The sequence below is a fragment of the Hyperolius riggenbachi genome, chromosome 4 (genome assembly GCF_040937935.1).
Source record: "Hyperolius riggenbachi isolate aHypRig1 chromosome 4, aHypRig1.pri, whole genome shotgun sequence".
In the NCBI taxonomy this organism is placed as follows: domain Eukaryota; kingdom Metazoa; phylum Chordata; class Amphibia; order Anura; family Hyperoliidae; genus Hyperolius; species Hyperolius riggenbachi.
Window position 1 is genome coordinate 463,055,826 of NC_090649.1, and position 19,119 is coordinate 463,074,944.

The 19,119-nt window shown below is 45.2% G+C and overlaps 1 protein-coding gene across 3 annotated transcripts in view; it reads right to left on the bottom strand.

Moving 5' to 3' along the window:
* SUSD4 (sushi domain containing 4) overlaps positions 1 to 19,119 on the bottom strand; it is a 243,224-nt gene that overhangs the window by 51,487 nt on the left and 172,618 nt on the right. The window lies entirely within an intron of this gene.

Genomic DNA, 19,119 nt, shown 5'->3' on the forward strand with positions numbered 1-19,119 from the left:
AATGCCTAGTGTGTTCCCGGCCTGACTCCGGTGATGACGACGCGCCCTGCGCTGCACATGCAGATGACTTTGTTTCCTGTTTATCTCAAGCTTTTCTTAGTCCGTATCGATCCGGAGGAACTCCAATAAGAGGGTAATAGGAATATAATAGATTCTTGGCCCAGGTTTCCCCGATCAATAGCCCTGACACAATTTATCTTCTTCTCTATACACCTGTGTAAACTTTCCGCACAATCTCCGCTAAGAAATTGGATTCTTGACAGCGGGATTTATGACAGCGCGGCAGATAAATCAGGGCGAGAACTCGGCTGTACCTCGAGCTGGACATAAATGCCATCGCTAAAGTCCCAGTTCATATAAGTAATGCCGAGCTAGAATTTGAAGGCTGCTCGTGATTTAACACGCGCCTCGGCAGCCGGCCAGCGCTCAGGTACGGCTTTTATTTAATATGCATTTAATAGAACATCATTTTCAATTAGTTATGCATGAAAAAGGCTCTGCTAGAAACTTTTCAGTTCCTGCAAAAATAGGAAAATAACTTCTGGTCCAATTTTATAGACCCTCAGCTGTCTGTTAAACGACCACTATCATGAAAAATGGTAAAATATATTTAAAGAGAACCTGTAACAAATAAAAGTTCCCATGGGGGTACTCACCTCGGTAGGGGGAAGCATCAGCGTCCTAATGAGGCTTCCCCCTCCCCTGTAGCTGCAGGCAATCCAGCGCTGGCTCCCCCGAAGTCTCCGGTAATCCAGGCTCGACAAGCCTGACAAGCTACATTTATTTACCTTCCCTGGCTCCAGCGGGGGCGCTGTTGCGGCTCTCAGTACAGAGATAGGCGGAAACAGCCGATCTCCGTTGGGTCCGCTCTACTGCGCAGGAGACTTGCGCCTGCGCAGTAGAGCGGCCCGACAGCGATCGGCTATTTCTGCCTATCTCCAAGCGGAAAGCCGATACTGCGCTTGCGCTGGAGCAGAGAAGGTAAATATTTACATTCTCGCCGTTCGGAGGGTCAGAGCGAGACCACTGTGGGACACAGGAGGGTGGGGGAAGCCTTGATAGGATCCGGAGGCTTTCCCCTACCGAGGTGAGTACCCCCCAGGGGAACTTTTTGTTGTTACAGGTTTTCTTTAAACACATACAAATAAGAAGTAGGCTTCTTTCAGAGTAAAATGAGCTATAAATTACTTTTCTCCTATGTTCCTGTAACTTACAGTAGTTAGTAGAAATCTGACGGAACTGACAGGTTTTTGACTAGTCCATCTCCTCATGGGGGATTCTCATTATTTCATTTATTCTTTACAAACGCACTCCCTGGAAAGGATTTATATAAAGATGCAGAGCTTCCTCCCTACCTGTTTGCACACCATTCTGGCAGCTGGACGGAGCAACTGCCATTCACTAAGGCTACTTACCCACCAGGACGTTGCATTTTAGGGGACGTTATGGTCGCACAACGTGCCCCTAACGCAACGCCTGGTGGTGTTGGATGTGGACGTCAGACTGAGCCGCGTTGTGCAGCAGCTCACTCTGGCGTCCGTGATGCCGTGATGCGTACTCTTGGACGCATGCGGCATCACGTGGTCCCGCCAGCCAATCGCCGCACAGAGCGGCCGCTCCAGGAAGTAAACACTGCACGTCACACCGTGCAGTGCATATTAATTAGCCATGTGGCTGGCCGAGGAGAAGGAGGGGAGACATCCTCCTCCAACACCACTGAGCATGTGCAAACAGTCTAACGCTTATAACGTACAGCACTCAGCACTTTAACTTCACGTGCTGCGCTACAATGTAACGCAATGTGTGCACTGTGAACAGCCCATTGACTTTTCATTGCTGTGCGGTGGGGTGCGTTACAGGCTGCACTAACGTGTGCCTGTAACGTCTAACTGTGAAAACAGCCTAAGTGCTTTTGAAAATAAAGAAAAGCCTGAGGGTACCCCATGAGGAAATGGGCTAGTCCAAAATCTTTCAGTTCTGTCACATTATGTTAGCTATTGTAAGTGACAGCAGCATAGGAGAGAGGTTATTTAGAGCACATTTTATTCTTGGAGAAATGTACCTTTTATTTATGTGTTTCCATGTATTTTAAACTTTACATGTTTTCACAATAGTGGCCCTTTGAGCTCAAATGTCGCATAATCGTAATTTTGCATCAAAACACACAACTAAGATGCTAAATCGTAATGCAACATTTCTGGCCAATTCGTCATTTTACACGTAACCATATTTCGGTCCTGTCATTTTGCAATTATGTGTAAAAATTGTGAAATTTGATTCTTTGGGAATAAATCAAACATTAAAAAAAAAACACCTTTTTGAGAAAATCAATTAAAATAAAATTGAATATATATACATATATTTTTTTTAAACTTAGTAAAATTACATTTTGCTGCTGTACGCTTTAACGCTTTAACCAGTTCACTGCTGAGGGTTTTTTCCCCTATGGACCAGAGCAATTTTCACATTTCAGTGCTCCTCCCTTTCATTCGCCAATAACTTTATCACTACTTCTCACAACAAAATGATCTATATCTTGTTTTTATCGCCACCAATTAGGCTTTCCTTGGGTGGTACATTTTGCTAGGAATTATCTTATTCTAAATGCAGTTTAACGGCAATAATAAGAAAAAAATGGAAAAAAAATCATTATTCCTCAGTTTTGCCCATTATAGTTTTAAAATAAAATGTCCTACTGTGGATAAAACACACATATTTTATTTGCCCATTTGTTGTACAAAATATGTCCCTTGTACAATGTTTTATTTGGAAATAAAGAAGTATTTTTTCAGTCTTGCATTTGTCACTATTTACAAGCCCTTATTTGCAAAAATAACAGTGATATAATTCAGCCGTAACCACCTAAGGACCACCTCCCCCCCTCACCCCCCCCCCCCACACACACACACACACAGTGACCAGGCTATTTTTTAGAATTCAGTGCTCTGCAGCTTTAACAGCTTGCTGCAGAGCCATAGGAGGTAGCACACAAATGAACCCCCCTCCCCTTTTCTGCCCACCAATACAGCTTTCTGTTGGTGGGCCCTGATTGCTGCTGCAGGGGCAGTATTATTTTTTTTATTAATTTATTTGTTTTTTTTCTTCAATTTTTTTTCTCTCCTTTCCCCCGAGATCCAATCAGCAGGATCGTCTCTTATAGGCATCAGTCTATGAGAGCGGTACTTTGTCTTTCCCCTCCAGGGGACAGCCAAGTGACAGGGCTGTCCCCAGTACAGCGCTGCATTAGATCGCAGCGTTGTACAAAGAGAAAAAACTACCTTTTTTTTTCAGGCTGCGAGCGGCAATCGCAGACTGTTGACGGATCTCCAAGCGGGGATGTGTGAGCATCGGTGCACAAAATCCCCGCTAATCTCCACCCACCGCTCTTGACGCCGGTCGGCGTAAGGCGATCCTGGGGCTGCCACCTTCCGACATCTATCTTCGTCAGGCGGGCTGGGAAGGGGTTAAGTGAGCAACTATGGTTTCCCACAATGCATCACTACTGAATATGCAAATTATCTCTTTATGCCCCTAAAGCCTGAGCTTCTTGGTTATTCTGTTGTACTGGTCCTTAGAGCCATATCAATCGCTACCATGCACTGATGATGATCAACAGACCGACATGGGCTGTATGCATGTTGGATTGATGTGGCTCTGTAAGATGTATAAGCTATAGACTTGCTATACACCAGCGGTTCTGGATGTAAGCCTGGCTTCAGGGGAATAAAGAGATAATTTGCATATTTAGTAGTGATGCATTGTAGGTAACCACAGTTACACACTTAAAGCTTAATTATCACAAATACCTTCTGTTTTAAGAAGGCAAATTGCACCCCTCCCTTGGCTGACTCTCCATTAAAGGGGAACTGAAGAGAGAGGTATATGGAGGCTGCCATGTTTATTTCCTTTTAAGCAATACCAGTTGCCTGGCAGCACTGCTGATCCTCTGCCTCTAATACGATTAGCCATAGCCCCTGAACAAGCATGCAGCAGATCAGGTGTTTCAGACTTTTGTAATGATCTGCTCAGCTGTCTGCACAGACAGACAGCTGTTTGACCATTCTTTAGGTCTGAGTGCTGCAGGCCTCTGGAAAAGAGACCTGTCTTCACTATGCAAGTTTCAGAGTTGCTCTGCTGGTGAGGAATTTGCATCAAATTGCCTAGCTGCTTCCTCTGATGGCTTGCAGTATAAAAACCATTTCTTCCCAGAATTCCCTGCTGGTCATGATGGTTTGTTCCTGCTAACTCTCCTGGAGTATCAGCCTTTGCTATTGTTTGCTAAAATTATCTTAGAGTAATTTCTTGGGACTGCACTAGGCATCCCTTCTAGCGTAGTCTGGTTGTATAATCTGTTTTGCCTTGTAACTGTCTATCTGTTGCGATTGTCTTGTCGCCGGTGGCGGTCGACAGGAAATCGTTCTGTCTGTAGGGGTGCAAGCCAGAGCAGCGGTTGCTGCTGGCTGCTCCTTCTGTCTGTCTTGTCTGGTACGAACGCTTGCTGTAGGCTCGGTGAGGTAACCGTTTAGCAAGCGTGCGCGTTCTCTATTTCGTGTTTGTGTTACATTGGTTAGTTAGGGTGACACGCTTATCACTGGTCGCCTAACGCGTGGTGATCGTGTCTTCAACGCGTTCGCTGTTGCGAATGAGTGCGGAGTTCGCGTTTAGCTAGCGTTTGTTATTTTCTTTGACGTTCTGATCTTTGTTATTTGCTATGTCTTTCTTGCTACACTTGTGCTCTGTCTGATTCGGTCTTGTGTCACTATTGGGAATTTAAAATACACGCTTGTGGAGGATTTCCGCAGTGTCAGCGCACATCTTGTGCGCTGACCACAGAAATAATTCCGCAATCGTTACAACTTTAAAGTCAGATCTGACAAGACTAGGTGCATGCTTGTTTCAGGTGATATTCAGATACTACTGCAGAGAAATAGACCAGCAGGGCTGCCAGGCAACTGGTATTGTTTAAAAGGAAATAAATATGGCAGCCTCCATATACCTCTTACTTCAGTTCCCCTTTAAGTACATTCTAGTTTATCTGCAACAGAAGTATACTCATTTCCCGGTTTCCACACAAACACTAGTCTCCATGATGGGCCTGGGCCTTCAGAACAGCTAAAAATAGAGAAATAGAGGTGGTTAACCTCAATAACGACAAGTTCATATAAATATGAATATTAATAAGCACAGGCAATGCGTTTTGTGGATCTGCGCCCACTTCCTCAGGCCAAATAAAGTGCCAGACTTGTATCAGAGCCAGGTACAGAGTGCCTTCCTTTGTGAGCACCCTAAAGGCCTGTACGCACTGGCTGCGTTGCACTGCAATTTTTAATCGCAAAGCATTCATGAAAATAAAGCAAATTGCGACACACTATGGTGCGATTCGATTTTTAATTTTTATTAAAGACCACCTTCAGCCTAAAAAAAGGTCTGAATGGCAATAAATATATGTAGTCTAGGCACTGTGTACAGATAGATGAACATATAAAGTTTACATCTGGTACATCATATTTGATAGAACAGACTCACATTTATATCTGTAAGTAGCACTTCCTTATTCCTCCTCAAGCTGAAAGCATTGTGCCCTCCTCTTCAGCCTGGTTAACTCCCCTGCCCCTCCCTCCCTTGCTCTCTGCCTGCCTGGATCAAATGACTTCTCTTTTCACAGTGTGTAGGAGAGAGAATAGACAGGAGAACTGAGATAGCTTTTTGTCCTGTCTGTTTGCTATAATTCTTATTTAAGATGTCTACCTGTCTGCCTAGAATAGATCACATGAACATGAGGGGTGGAGTTATGACATCAATCCTCCAGCATCCTTTGCACCTATGGTTTGGAAAGGTAAAAAATGCCCAGGGCCTAATTTCACACTGGAGGCTGGGATTTCAAGCCCATTTGTGGAATACGGACCCTGGGAGTGAGAAAATCACACTTTATCATGTCTGATTTTATATATCTTGGCAACTTAATAGATTTAAAACAAAGTGTAATTTTTAATTTAGGCACCCTTTAAGGCTTTGCAATTAAAAAAAAATTGATGCGATTTTAAATCGCAGCGCAACGCAGCCAGTGTGTACAGGCCTGTCATGTTACACATGCATAGTTTGCCTTTTCAAGTGTGTCTCCTCTCTCTTCCCTTACCCTGCTCTGATCTCCTTGTCTCCTCCCACACTGCTCCTTCTAGCTCATTCTAGCTTCTACCCTGCATCTCAGCTACATGCTTCTGCTAGCTGCTCACACTATGATTTTTTGACCTATCCATTTGTTCATCGGTGTATGATCTGCACAGTTTGAATAAACTTCTTCACGATCTGCAAGGTGTCGTTTGGATCGAGTCACTGTCCGCCAATCTACCTAAGGCTGCGATTACACACATCTCAACACAACCGTGTGTTACAGAGATCACATTGTAGTGCTTAGACTGGAGAGGCAGAACAGTCAAAAAATCTGTGAAAGGATCTTAAAAGATCAGCTAAACATCTTTCTGAGGATTCTAGCCAGCTTGCATGTGTAGTGAGATGTATATGGACACTGGAATATAGCAGAATATATGTGCAAAGCCTGCATACTCCAGCCAGCCAGCAAATCTCAGCATAAGATTCATCAGTTTGCTGCACAGATTAATGAAGAAACTGTTCATGCAACTGTCATTAAAGGAATACTTAAGTCAAAAAAAAAAATGACATTTACTCACCTGGGGCATCCCTCAGCACCCCGAAGCTGGATGGTGCCCTCACAGCCCCGCTCCGATCGTCCTGTCCCCGCCGGCGGCTACTTCCGGTTCGGCGACAGGCTAGGAACGCGGCTGATTTTCCGCGTTCCCAGCCGCTGCTATCACTCTCTATGCTGCTATAGCGTCTATCGCTATAGCAGCATAGAGAGTGATAGCAGCGGCTGGGAACGCGGAAAATCAGCCGCGTTCCCAGCCTGTCGGCGGCTGTCGCCGAACCGGAAGTAGCCGCCGGCGGGGACAGGACGATCGGAGCGGGGCTGCGAGGGCACCATCCAGCTTCGGGGTGCTGAGGGATGCCCCAGGTGAGTAAATGTCATTTTTTTTTTTTGACTTAAGTATTCCTTTAATGTGCTCCTAGAATAGACTGTCTGCATTAATTCTGTCTAAGAGTGAATCTAAGTTCTATATGCATTCAAAGTTAACTTTGCAAAGCCATTGCTAAACTGGACTCTTGCTCCCCCTCCCACTGGTTGCCTAGGAAACCAGCTCCCTGAGACAGAAGATTGATACATTTCTATGCAAACACCACCTTGTGACTCACTCTACCCTCTGTCTAACATCACAATGCACCAGCAAAGCAATGTACAAGCTGAAGAACCTGATGCACAGCAAGAGCCTGAACTTCTTACAGCTCAGGACACAGATCCTCAAAGCCACATAAAGCTAAAACGCTCAGTGAAACCAACTTGGAAAGTTCAAGAGAACTATGAGGCTGACAAGGAGGAGCTGCTGTGTAACATCAGCCACTTATGGTCTAAGACAATTGAATGTATGTCAGCTCTGTCTCAACCAACTCATGAGGTATTGCACCTAGAGGGCGCTGTTAAGCAATTGAATACTGCTTATGACAACTATCAAAGACTGTCTGACAAATATGCTGATCTCTTAAAGCGGTACAACACAGAAAATTCCTTACAAGAACTAAGGGAATTGAATGAGCTCAATCTTGAAAGAGATGATTTAGTAATGCAAACAAGGGCAAAAACAGATGTAAAAATTGCACGTCTCTATGAATCCAGATCCCATCTTTCCACAACTTCTAAGCACTCCACACGATCTTCAAAATCCACACGATCTTCCAAATCTTTAAGATCGACATCTTCTACTCTCAGCCAACAACTCATCAAAGCCCGCGCTGATGCTGAAGCTTCTAAAATCCAGGCAGCCTTTGCCCAAGAAAAGGCACAGAAGAAGGCAGAGATGGAAGCTTTAGCTGCACAGAAGAAGGCAGAGATGGAAGCTTTAGCTGCACAGAAGAAGGCAGAGATGGAAGCTTTAGCTGCACAGAAGAAGGCAGAGATGGAAGCTGAGGCTGCATGGAAAAATGCACAGATGGAAGTTTTGGAAAAACAATGTGAGCACGCCAAAGACATGGCAAGACTAAGAGTCTTGGAGCAAGCTGTAAGTGACAATGAAAGAGATGTCGGTAGCAATCGAGCTGTTAAATCATATGCATCAATTTCATCACAGACCTCGTCAAAACTCCATAGCTCTGTCATAGCAGCCAAAGCACTTAACCAAGGCGTTCTTTCTACATTTTCTGCTCCTACTCAAATGACAGAAACACGTACGGATAGAAAAGGCCTTCCACCTCACTATCCCATCGACCTGTCACCTACTAACCAACCCACTAATTTACAGCTGCAAACCAACACACCCTTGGATTGTACACCAGCTCCGGTGTTAAATGCCTTGGCACCATCTTATGTTCCCAATTCACTCAACATCACTGTACCTGCCATTACAACCAACCCTGTTCCGCCTGCAGTTGTATACCCAAAGTCTGAAAACACAGACATGTCGCAGTTTGCCAAGTACATCCTTCGCAGAGAACTCACTAGAACAGGCCTCACCATGTTTGATGATAAACCGGAAAATTACAGAGGCTGGAAATACACCTTTAAGGCCACGATCAGCGAGTTAGATATCACTGCTGCAGAGGAACTGGACCTACTCATCAGGTGGCTAGGTCCCCAGTCTGCTGAACGTATCAAGAGACTTAAAACAGTTTACACTTCCAATCCTGCTACAGGTCTCGACGCTGCATGGGACAGACTTGAACGCAGCTTTGGCAGTTCTGAAGCCATTGAAGATGCCTTACTCAAAAGGTTGCAAAGTTTTCCAGGGATTACAGCTAAAGACAATCTAAAGTTTCAAGAACTCAGTGATCTTCTACTAGAGCTCCAACTAGCTAAAGCTGACACCCGCCTACCTGGGCTTAGATACCTTGACACCCCTCGTGGCATCAACCCTATTGTCCTTAAGCTACCTTATGGCATCCAAGAAAAATGGGTTAGTCAGGGATCTACTTACAAGAAAAAGTATGGCGTTACCTTTCCACCCTTCTCCTACTTCTGTAACTTCATAAAGGGAATTGCGGATACTAAGAATGATCCAAGTTTCTTCTACGGTGACTGTAATCCATTCAGTCCACCATCTCCAGGACTTGCAAACACACGCACAACACACAGAGACCGCAGGGGCCCAGTGTCAGTAAAAAGGACAGATGTTCAACCTGCTCCTGCTACAGTTTTTCAAAAGACTGAACAAAACAAGAAACTTGAGGATCCGAATCGTCAATGCCCCATACATAAGAAGCCACATTCACTTAAGAAGTGCATCGGTTTCAGAAAGAAACCGCTACAGGAACGTAAGGAACTTTTAAAGGAATTTGGAGTTTGTTTCAGATGCTGTGCCTCCACAGAACACCTTGCAAAGGACTGTAAGGCCATCATTAAATGCAAGGATTGTGGTAGTGATAACCACGTACAAGCCCTTCATCTGTATCAAAACAGCACTACTCTGGCATCCACAGACATTCCCCCCAGGGCAAAGCATGGCGGGGAGCATGCTGAACAAACAGCTACCTCCACCCCAGTGTCCTCAACATGCACTGAAGTCTGTGGAGAAGGACTTTGTGAGAAATCCTGTGCTAAGATATGCTTGGTTCATGTATACACAAAGGGCCAACCTGAAAGAGCCATAAGACTATACACCATTCTTGACGATCAGAGCAACCGATCTCTTGCAAGTACAAGGTTCTTTGATCTCTTAGGCATTGCAGGAGAAGCTCTACCTTATACCCTAGGTACTTGTGCAGGAATTACAGAAGTCTTGGGTAGAAGAGCCAGTGACCTTGTAGTTACTCCTCTCAATAGCAATTTGGAAATACCCTTGCCTACCATCCTCGAGTGTAATCAGATCCCAACCAACAAGGATGAGATTCCCACTCCTGAAGCTGCCTTGCACCATGATCACTTGAAGGACATAGCTGATCAAATACCAGCCTTCGATGAAAATGCTGATATCCTGTTGCTACTCGGGAGAGACATCCTAAGGGTGCACAAGGTTCGCGATCAAATCGACAGTCCAAATGATGCACCTTATGCCCAACGTCTGGATCTAGGCTGGGTCATTATAGGCAACGTCTGCCTTAGCAATGGCAAGAAACATCTCTCGGTTTCTTCCTTTAAAACACACATCCTGCCCAATGGACGTACTACTTACTTTCCACGACAACAACATCACTATCATGTGAAAGAAAGGCTGTGTGCCAAAGGTAGACAAGAAAGCATCTTACTAGAGGATGGCAAAGCATTTATCTTTCGGGATGACAACATTGGTAACACAGTGTTTGAGGTAACCACAAAAGACAATGAGTTAGCGGCCACAATAGAAGACAAAGAATTCTTGAGAACCATGAGTAAAGAGTTCTACCAAGATGATTCTAACAGCTGGGTGGCACCGCTACCATTCCGCACTCCTAGGAAGAGAATGCCAAATAATAGACAACATGCAGATTTGCGGTTCAACTCTTTAGAGCGCAGCCTGAACCGGAAACCACAAATGAAGAAACATTTTGTTGACTTTATGCAGAAGGTGTTTGAGAGAGATCATGCTGAACCTGCACCCCCTCTTTCACAAGGAGAAGAATGCTGGTACCTTCCGTGTTTTGGGGTCTACCATCCTCGCAAGCCTGACCAGATTAGAGTGGTCTTTGACTCAAGTGCTCGTTATGAAGGCGTTTCTCTCAATGACAATCTTCTCTCTGGACCTAACCTAAACAACAACCTCCTAGGAGTCCTACTCCGCTTTAGACAAGAGCCAATTGCCATTATGGCAGACATTCAACAAATGTTTCATTGTTTCATCGTCCGTGAAGATAACAGAAACTTCCTCAGATTCCGATGGTATCGCAACAATGATGTCAACGATGAGGTCATTGACTATCGGATGAAGGTTCATGTTTTTGGGAATAGTCCTTCCCCCGCAGTTGCCATTTACGGACTGAGAAAAACTGCCCAAGAAGGCGAACAAGAGTTCGGAACTGATGCTCGTCAGTTTGTCGAAAGGAATTTCTATGTGGATGACGGTCTCAAGTCTCTACCAACAGCAGAAGAGGCCATTGACCTTCTCACCAGGACTCAGAACATGCTCGCTACTGCCAACCTCCGACTACATAAAATCATCTCCAACAGCACTGAGGTAATGGGAGCATTTTCTTCTGATGATCATGCTGTTAGTGCTAAGGAATTCCAACCAGAATCTGACCTTTCCCTCACACAGCGCAGCCTTGGGTTGCTGTGGGATGTAAAACAAGACATGTTCACATTTCAAACATCAGTCTGCGAAAAGCCCTTCACAAAAAGAGGAGTACTGTCTGCAGTGAATAGTATCTACGATCCCTTGGGATTCATAGCACCCTTTACCATTCAGGGTAAGATATTACTCAGACAACTCACGACAGAGAACACCGACTGGGATACCCCTTTACCCAAAGAAAAAGAGCAAAGGTGGGAATCCTGGAAGCAGTCCCTCCAGGCATTGGGACAGTTTAAGATACCACGCTCTTACACTCCTGCATCCTTAAAGAATGCTACCAGACTGGAGATCCATGTCTTTTGTGATGCATCCATGGAAGCCATTGCTGCAGTAGCCTATCTCCGAGTTGTACACTCCAACGGTGAAATAGATGTAGGATTCATCATGGGTAAAACCAAGTTAACTCCAAAGCCTGCACATACCATTCCAAGGCTCGAACTCTGTGCAGCCATGTTAGCTGTTGAAATTGCTGAGCTTATTGAGCACGAAACAGACTTTGACATTGATTCATTTGACTTTTACACAGACAGCAAGATAGTGCTAGGATATCTACACAATCGAACAAGACAGTTTCATGTGTATGTTGGTAATCGTGTGGATCGTATTAGGAGATTCTCAACGCCAGAGCAATGGCACTATGTACCCACGGACCAGAACCCTGCTGACCTAGGCAGTCGCGCAGTACCTGCTGCCGCCTTTCTGAATACATCATGGATAAATCCACCAGTACTTTTGAACGAAGAATTCTTCTCAAATCCTGTAGAATCTACCTTTGAACTTATCCATCCAGAGTGTGATAAGGAAATCAAGGCCAGTGCAGTTACACTTAGCACCTCCGTGGAAGCAAAGACAAGACTGAAACCTCACCGATTTGAACGTTTTTCTAGGTGGTCTTCTGCTGTACGAGCGACTGCACGTCTTATTCACGTTGCTCATCACTTCGCAAGCAAAGATGACACTAATCAAGAGTGTCGTAAGTGGCACATCTGTAAAGGGCTTCCCACCATTGCAGAGGTTGCTCAAGCAGAAAGAGTCATCATTCAATGTGTCCAACATGAAGTATATTCGCAAGAGATCCACAACTTGTCAAAAGGACTAAATCTATCCAAAGATAGCCCTCTATACCAGTTGAATCCAACAATTGATCCAAACAAACTACTTCGAGTTGGTGGTCGCATTGCAAGGTCTAATGTGGTTAGCAAAGAACAAAATCCTCTCATCATCCCAGGCCGTCACCACATTACTGGTCTGATAGTCAGACATTACCACGAGCAAGTTCAACACCAAGGCCGGCACTTCACAGAAGGAGCAGTGAGGGCTGCTGGTTTCTGGATAATCGGGATGAAAAGATGTATATCCTCCATACTTCATAAGTGCGTCAAGTGCCAAAGACTAAGAGGAAAGCATCTCAATCAACAGATGGCAGAGCTTCCAACAGACAGATTGAGTACCGAACCACCCTTCACCAATGTTGGTATTGACGTCTTTGGCCCCTGGAGCATAGTTACACGTAAGACTCGTGGCGGAGTTGTTAATAATAAACGTTGGGCTGTGCTATTCACCTGTTTGAGCATTCGTGCCGTGCACATTGAAGTTATAGAATCAATGGACTCTTCTTGCTTCATTAATGCCTTCCGAAGATTTGTTTCCATTCGTGGACCTGTTAAGTTACTCAGATCTGACTGCGGGACAAATTTTACTGGAGCAGAGAAGATAGAGAACTTCTTTAATACCAACAAGTGTAAATGGGAATTCAACCCGCCTCATTCTTCCCATATGGGAGGCTCTTGGGAACGCATGATTGGGATTTCGAGAAAAATCCTGGACTCTATGTTGCTGGACCACAAATCTTCTCATCTCACACATGAAGTCTTGATCACCTTCCTTGCCGAGGTGTCTGCCATAATCAATGCGAGACCTCTTGTTCCCGTTTCCTCTGACCCAGAGTCTCCAGTATTGCTAACTCCAGCCACCCTTTTAACTCAAAAGATCGGAGTAGATAATATTCCACCTCAGGCCTTTGATTGTACCAATGTTTACAAATACCAATGGAAAAGGGTTCAGCATCTTGCTAATGCATTTTGGAGCCGTTGGAAGATGGAGTACCTTTGCAACCTTCAAAGTCGCAGAAAATGGCAAGTTAGTAAACCTGACCTGCAAATCGGGGACGTTGTTCTCCTCAAGGAAAAAGACGCCCATCGTAACAATTGGCCTGTCGGTCTTGTTACAAAGACTGTTCCAAGTAATGATGGCAAAGTGCGGAAAGCAGAAGTCAAAGTAATGAAAGAAGGTTCTGCAAGACATTACTTCAGACCCATAAATGAACTGGTACTGCTTCTGCCTAAACAGAAAGACTCCTAACTCTGACTTCATAGTACAAAGGGAGGTAAGAAGGATTGGTGCTGTTGCTGCCTTCCCCTCTGAAGAAGGACCTTCAAAGCAACTGTGTTAAAGGGAGGTAAGAAGGATTGGTGCTGTTGCTGCCTTCCCCTCTGAAGCCCATGTCTACACTTGAAAAAGTACTTCTACAAGTATTGTAGTAATGTTTTCCTGTTGCCTTTTTTGCTGTTTCTCTTGTTGCAGGTGTTCCAAGCAGGAAAATAACTATTATTTGAACTTAAGTTACTATTGTTATTAGAAATCATAGATTTCGACGGGGAGTGTCATGTTACACATGCATAGTTTGCCTTTTCAAGTGTGTCTCCTCTCTCTTCCCTTACCCTGCTCTGATCTCCTTGTCTCCTCCCACACTGCTCCTTCTAGCTCATTCTAGCTTCTACCCTGCATCTCAGCTACATGCTTCTGCTAGCTGCTCACACTATGATTTTTTGACCTATCCATTTGTTCATCGGTGTATGATCTGCACAGTTTGAATAAACTTCTTCACGATCTGCAAGGTGTCGTTTGGATCGAGTCACTGTCCGCCAATCTACCTAAGGCTGCGATTACACACATCTCAACACAACCGTGTGTTACAGAGATCACATTGTAGTGCTTAGACTGGAGAGGCAGAACAAGGCCCTAATCCTTTTTGTTTTCCATCACTCTTCTTGTGACATACTGCACTATTTGGGCTCCCCTTGTCTCTGTGTTCTTCTTTGGGCTGTCTGGTCACCCTACCTTGCATTGATTGATGAGTTTGTGTACGTGCGCCCAAGCTTTGTCTACCTGAACGCAGTTCTTTCCCCTGAACACTAGGGGGAGGCATCTAGCACCCGCGTCAGTGAGCAGAAGTGAGCTGTATCGATTCGGAAGGCTGTTATGAATAAAGTTCAGTGAAAACAGTTTGTTGTTACGCACAGCCTGCAATTTGCTTTTTTTTATTCTAATATAACAACTCCGTAATAATCATAACTGCTATTTGCATAAAAATATTTAATCTTGACATGTTTAGTTCAAACAACAGGCGCAGAAGTGCTTAGTAATGATTTCTGGCAGCCTTGCCGAGCGCTCGGTAAAAGCCTCTTAACAAATTGCGCTTATTACATTGATAGCAGCTGAATACCTGCCTCGCTTGAGGATCTTTACATATTGCCTCCTGTTATGTCACCGCTTTTTAGCCTTCAGAAATAGAATCATTACAAAATGACTCCAATGCTGCAAGTTCCGTGTGTGGATTTCACAGGAAATGAAGTGAGGGAAAGATCGAAGGTGCCATGCTGGACTTAAAGTGTGCCTGAGACAAGAGATGAGAACAAGAGGAGTTTTACTAACCTGAGGCTTATTATTATTTAATATTTATATAGCGCTGACATCTTCCGCAACGCTGTACAGAGTATATAGTAGAGGCCTGCATCAGTTCTGGTACTCGCGGCTTACCCAAAGAGCGGGTCGGGTACCCGTTTTGATTTAATCGGGTTGCGGTTTGGGTGTGGGTAGCCAGTCTACCAGTGTGGGTACCAGATTCACCTGAAAGTGGGTTGCGGGTCGGGTGTGGGTAGCGGGGCTGGGGTACCAGATTCACCAGAAAGCGGGGTGCAGGTAGCGGATCGGATGCAGGTACCAGATTCCCTGGTACCTGCACCCAACCAGGGTACAAGCAGGTTGCGGGTAGCGAGGCTGTGGGTACCAGATGCACCAGAAAGCGGGTTGCAGGTCGGGAGCGGGTAGCGGGTGTGGTGGGGCTACCAGATTCACAAGAAAGTGGGTTGCAGGTGGGGTGCGGTTAGCGGGGCTGCGGGTCAGGTGCGGGTACCAGATTCACCAGAAAGCGGGTCACGGGCGGGTAGTAGGGCTGCGGGTACCAGATTCACCAGAAAGCGGGTTGCAGGTGGGGTGTGGTTAGCGGGTCAGGTGCGGGTACCAGATTCACCAGAAAGCAGGTCACGGGCAGGTAGCAGGGCTGCAGGTACCAGATTCACCAGAAAGCGGGTCACGGGCAGGTAGCAGGGCTGCAGGTACCAGATTCACCAGAAAGCGGGTCACGGGCGGGTAGCAGGGCTGCGGGTGCCATATTTACCAGAAAGCGGGTTGCAGGTCAGATGTGGGTAGCAGGGATGCGGGTACCAGATTCTCCAGAAAGCGGGATGCGGGTCGGGTGCGGGTAGCAGGACTGCGGGTCCAGTGGGGGTACCAGATTCACCAGAAAGCGGGTTGCGGGTAGGGAGCGGGTAGCGGGGCTGCCGGTCGGGTGCGGGTACCAGATTCACCAACAAGCGGGTCAGGTGTGGGTGCGGATAGCGGGGCTGTGGGTCTGAAAAATTAGACCCGCGCAGGCCTCTAGGTATAGTCTTGTCACTTAACTGTCCCTCAGAGGGGTTCACAAGCTAATCCCTACTATAGTCATATGTCTTTGTATGTAACGTAGTCTAGGGCCAATTTTACTTTCTATATGTTTTTGGGATGTGGGAGGAAACCGGAGAAAACCCACATAGACGAAGGAAGAACATATAAATTCCGTGCAGATAGTGCCCTGGCTGGGATTCCACCCGGGAATCCAGCGCTGCAAGGCGAGAGTGCTGGTTTGCGACTGACTGAGGCGCGGGGCCCTGAACAGCACACATGCAGTAGCCTATGACTTAACGAGTGACATCAGCACAGCGGAGCAAACCGGGAGGTGCTGACAAACTACAGGGGGCTGAAATAAGCCCCAGGTAACTAATGCTAGGTACACACCATATGATTTTCTGGCAGATTTACCTGCCAGATCGATTATTTACAACATGTCCAATCTGAATTTCGATAGATTTTTAGATTTTCCGATCTTTTTAAATCGCTTTTTGGATCTTTTTTTGTTCAATTCTATGAAAATCGATAAAAATAATATTAAAAAACAATTAAAAATCGATCGGAAATAAAAAAAAAAAATCCATCAAAATTCAGATTGAACATGTTAGAAATAATTGATCTGGCAGGTAAATCTGCCAGAAAATTGTATGCTGTGTACCCAGCATTAAAGATCTTCTTGTTCCCCTCTTCCCGGCTTTACTTTTAAGCTAATTATATGCTATACAATTATCACAATATTTTAATGAAGGGCATTTGATCGATATTACAACCAATGCAAGGATAGATTAATAATCTTAAATCGATCAACTAACGTCAATACACTATTTATACAAACAATTTTTGAATGATGTTACGGTCGATTGCCAGCACTTTGTTTACAAGTGTTTAAGATGCACTTCAATTTATGATCAATTAGACGTTTTGTCTAATCGGGCAAAAATATTGTACAGTGTGTGTGGCTACCTTTACTGTTTAAAATACATTTTCCCCTGGCTTTTGTGTTGGCACCATGGAAATCTGGACATTAGAAATAGCCATAAGTAGAATGAGTGGTATTCTAATTTCTACTATTGGGAAGTGGTAATTCTAATAGTAAAATATTGGTAAATTTTACCAGTATTTTACTATCACTAAACATAACCCTATTCTCACACAAGCCCTTCCTCGATACCTAACCCTAACTGACTTCCCCCATGATGCCGAACCCTACCCAACCTCCCCACCAAAGCCTAACACAGACTCCCCACTTAGGCTTCTTGCACACAGGGACGTCACAGGCGCACGTTAGTGCAGCCTGTAACGCTCCCCCAACGCACAGCAATGTAGCAGAAGTGGGCTGTTCACACTGCCCACGTTGCGTTACATTGTAACGCAGCAAAGTGCTGCATGCTGTGCGTTCTACGCGGCTAAGCCGCGTTAGACTGTTTGCACATGCTCAGTCATGTTGGGGAGGAGGGGAGAGCGGCCGGGCACATGGCTAATTAATATTCACTGCACTCAGTGACGTGCAGTGTTTACTTCCTGGAGGTGCCGCTCTGTGCAGCGATTGGCCGGGCGGGACCACGTGATGCCGCATGCGTCCAAGAGTACGCATCACGGACGCCAGAGTAAGCTGCACAACGCGGCTCACTCCGACGTCCACACCAGAGAGCACCAGGCGTTGCGTTAGGGGCACGTTATGTGCCATATAACGTTCCCTAAACGCAACGTCCTGGTGTGTAACTAGCCTAATGCTTGATGCTACTGCCTAACACTAACCGACCCTCCCACCGATGACTAACCCTATTCAATCCTCCACCCTATGGGCTTGTTTACACTAAGGGCTTAATTCACTAACCCGTGATAGGACAAATATCACACCTTATCAAAGATATCACACCTTATCAAACGTTATGAAAAGTTATCACACTTAATCAAAGTTAACACGCCTTATCGTATTGCGAGCACTACGAACCCGCAGGGGCTCAGGGCAGGACGAGTTGCCAAATTTAGCAGGCATAAGTTCATAGCGCTCGCTATGCTACTCTGATAAGGCGTGTTAACTTTGATAACGTGTGATAACTTTGATAACGTGTGATAACTTTGGTAGCGTGTGATATCTTTGATAAGGTGTCATATTTGTCTTATCACCGTTTCCTGAATCAAGCCCTAAGAGCGATTTGGTTTTTTTTTTTTAGCGCTGGTGATTTTAAAAATCGCCTTAAAAGCGCTAGTGCAATGTTGCTCTATGTGAGCGTTCTCACATGAGCGATGAGCTTTCTTTCCAATCACAAACGCGGCTCCTGCACCATTTTCTGAGCGTTTGCTCTTCAATACAAAGTATAAAGAAATCGAAAGCGCTCGAAAAAGCACTTTGAATGGCAATTTTCCAAGCGCTTTTATGAATAAATACATTGTACTGTATTTATTCATTTCAGGGTGACATCGCTCCACAAAAACGCTTAGAAAACCGATTTTCTAAGTGCAAGGAAAAGCGATTTTAAAAGCGCTCAACAAATCGCTCAGTGCTTGTGATTGTGCTAGCGATTTGTAATGTGGCCTATCCAAGCCCCCCCCCCCCCCCCCCCCCCCAACTAATGCATAACCATAATTGACCTTCTACCTTCTACTCATGCCTAACCCTAAGTCCTCCCTGCCACAAACGTGGGTTGCTGCCTTCGCCATATTATGATAAAAATGAGGTGCCATAAAAGTGTAGGCCCTATAAGCATCCATGTTAGTAGCAGGTATGATAAAAAAACCAGGCGTGTGGGCCATATGCTATATAAACTGCGGCAACAAATAGTTCCCCCCTCCTACGCCTTCTTAAAACCCCCTTATGTAGCAAGCTGATATTGTTTCCCCTTCTCCTTACAACTCTGCGATCAGAATTTATTCTTATGCTTTGTAGAAGTTAGGAAGTTGATTCCATCCGCTCAGTGTCTGATGAAGGGAAGTCGAGGTCCAGAAAGCTAATCCTTCCAGACACTTCCGCTGCATTTCAGCACTTCTACATATAGCACTAATCCTCTTTTTTGATGGCACTTAGGAACACTTTGTTTAATAAATGCAGGCCAGGTTA